The sequence below is a fragment of the Camellia sinensis genome, chromosome 15 (genome assembly GCF_055761805.1).
Source record: "Camellia sinensis isolate YWXY chromosome 15, ASM5576180v1, whole genome shotgun sequence".
In the NCBI taxonomy this organism is placed as follows: Eukaryota; Viridiplantae; Streptophyta; class Magnoliopsida; order Ericales; family Theaceae; genus Camellia; species Camellia sinensis.
The window spans coordinates 101,626,848-101,630,033 of record NC_138975.1 but is presented as its reverse complement, the minus strand read 5'-3'; the positions used below and the strand labels follow the sequence as shown (position 1 = coordinate 101,630,033).

Below are 3,186 nucleotides of genomic sequence, written 5' to 3'. Positions count from 1 at the left end.
AAATCCAAATGTTATAAACCCAATTGAATATAGGCCCAAAAAATATATATATATATATATATATATCATAATAGAGGCCCAATAATGTTTATAATAGAGGCCCATAACAAAATCAGTTGGCTACATTAATCATTATGAACATGGGCCCAACCAAGATATACCCACCTGGAAGAAGAATTCACATGGGTCTTTACAATTTGATTTTGACGAAACACATTTGTCATTTTGAGAAAAACGAAACACAGCAGCACAGCAAGCACCTGATAAGAATGAAATGAAACACATCTCTGTTCTGTCTCCTCCATATTTGACGAAACCGTGAGTCTTCTTGCATTGGGCATCAAAATCGTGAGTCTCTCTCTCTCTCTCTATATATATATATATATATATATATCACATTTAAATAGAGGAAGTTTTTGCCCTAATTTGTTGCCCTAATGTTTCCTCTAATGTTTCCTCTTAATTTCTTGCCCTATAATTTTATTTTTGTTGTGTTCTAATTCATGTTTGGTTGATGAAGATTTTTCTTGCCCTATATCACATTTATTTTTGTTGCCCTAGATTTTTGATGAAAGTCTATAATTTTTGTTGTGTTCTAATTCTGAAAATATATTATTTGCAGAGATCAATGATTGTGAATTTGTGTGGATTTGTGATTATATAGAGTAGTCATCATGCCTCCTAGGAAGTATATTTTTGGATGTGAAAAAAGGAAAAAGAAGCAAAAATTAGAAAATTTTATTCAATCTCAATCGAGAGCGCTTGAAGAATTTTTTTGGTAACAAGAAACAAATAGAAAGTTCATGTTTGGTTGATGAAGATTTGGTAATTGAAGAACTTAATCAATGTAATGAGAATGATAATGAAGATTTGGGTGTTGAAGAGCCTATTGAATGTTTGAATGAGAATGACAATGAAGATTTGGTGAATGAGAAAGCTACTGAAAGTGAAGATTTTAATGTTGAATATGGACCTTTAAATATTAATGACCCAAGTAATTGGGACAAGATTGATGAGAATTTCAGAGATTTATTAGATGAAAGAGGTTTTATAAGAAGTGATGTTGTCAATTTTCCTAGAGATGACAAGGACAGGCATTTCTCCTCTACACATTACATTCGAAATTTACCAAATGAAGAGAAGGAATATAGGAAATGGCTAGTATATCCAGATGCTTCAAACAAAGTATTTTGCTTTTGTTGTAAGTTATTTAAGGAAGATGGGAACAAGACTCAGTTGGCTACTAATGGATTTAAAGATTGGAAAAATCTAGGTCACAGGCTTAGAAGTCATGAAACTAGCAATGAACACATGACTTGTATGAGCAAATGGATTGAATTGGAAAAAAGATTGCAAAAGAATGAAACAATTGATAAAGGTGTTCAAGAACAAATCAATAGGGAGAGAGAACATTGGAAAAAGGTGTTACTAAGGATAATTGCTGTTGTGAGAACTCTTGCTAAAAATAATTTGGCGTTTCGTGGAGACAATGAGAAGATTTATCAAGAAAGAAATGGAAACTTTTTGAGTTTAATTGAAATGATTGCTCAATTTGATTCGGTAATGCAAGACCACCTTCATCGCATTGAAAGGAATGAAATTCATTACCATTATCTTGGTCACAAAATCCAAAATGAATTGATACAGATGTTAGCGGGTGAGATCAAAAGTACAATTGTGAAAAGAATCAAAGAAGCGAAATATTTTTCAGTTATTCTTAATTGTACTCCAGATGTTAGTCATGAAGAACAAATGTCTCTTGTAATAAGATGTGTGGATGTTTCAACTAATCAAGTAAAGGTGGAAGAGTTCTTTTTAGAATTTTTAAAGGTGGATGACACATCGGGATTGGGTCTTTTTAATGTACTTAAAGAGGTATTGTGCACACTCCAACTTGATATTGGTGATATAAGAGGGCAAGGATATGATAATGGCTCTAACATGAAAGGGAAACACAAAGGTGTACAGAAAAGGGTACTTGAAATAAATCCTAGAGCATTCTACACACCATGTGGTTGTCATAGTCTTAATCTTGCACTTTGTGATATGGCTAACTCTTGTCCCAAAGCTATCTCTTTTTTAGGAGTGTTACAAAGTATATATTTATTGTTTTCATCTTCTACAAAGTGGTGGAAAGTTTTCAAAGATCATGTGGAAGGTCTCACATTGAAGCCATTGTCACAAACAAGGTGGGAAAGTGGCGTTGAAAGTGTTAAAGCAATAAGATATCAAGCTCCACAAATAAGAGATGCTTTAAATCATTTGGCAAATCTTGGTGAACCCCACAATACAAAGAGTGAAGCTGAGTCTTTAGCAACATATGACATTGAGAACTTTGAATTTTTTCTTGGCATGATTATTTGGCACAATTTATTGTTTGCAGTTAACTCAATTAGCAAAATATTTCAAAGGGAAGACATGCATATTGATGTTGCTATAATTCAGTTAAAAGGACTCATTACCTTTCTTGAAAAGTATAGAGAAATTGGATTTTTGGATGCCATGATTGAGGCAAAAGAAGTTGCTACTCTAATGGAAATTGATCCAGTATTTCGTGAAAAGCGTGTCATTCGTAGAAAGAAGCAATTTGATGAGAATGTTAGTGAAGAGGTGACACAGACTGCTGAAGAATCTTTTAGAGTTAATTACTTTATGTATATAATTGATCAAGCTCTTTCTTCACTTAAGAGTAGGTTTGAACAATTTCAAGTATATGAGGAAAATTTTGGATTTTTGTTTGATTTGAAAAAGTTGAGTTCTACCAACAAGGAATGTTTGAAGACTTATTGTGTTAATCTTGAAGATTTTCTGAAACACGATAAACTTTCTGATATTGATGGGAGAGATCTATTTTCAGAATTGAATGTCTTGAAATAAGTTTTACCGGAAGGAATCAAAAGGCCAATTGAAGTATTAAATTATTTGAAAACAATGGATGGTTGTTTCCCAAATGCATGGATTGTGTATAGAATTTTGTTGACTATACCTGTTACAGTGGCCTCTGGAGAAAGAAGTTTTTCAAAGTTGAAGTTAATCAAATCTTACCTTCGGTCAACTATGTCACAAGAAAGATTGAATGGGTTAGCTTTGTTATCCATTGAAAAGGATATGGTGGATAATTTCGATTATGCAAGCTTCATTAGTGATTTTGCAGCTAAAAATGTGAGAAGAGTAATGTTTATGTGA

The 3,186-nt window shown here is 32.6% G+C and overlaps 1 pseudogene; it reads left to right on the top strand.

Annotated features, from left to right (window-relative positions):
- Nucleotides 1-140: 140 nt before the first annotated feature.
- On the top strand, nucleotides 141-3,186 carry LOC114267856 (uncharacterized; annotated as a pseudogene).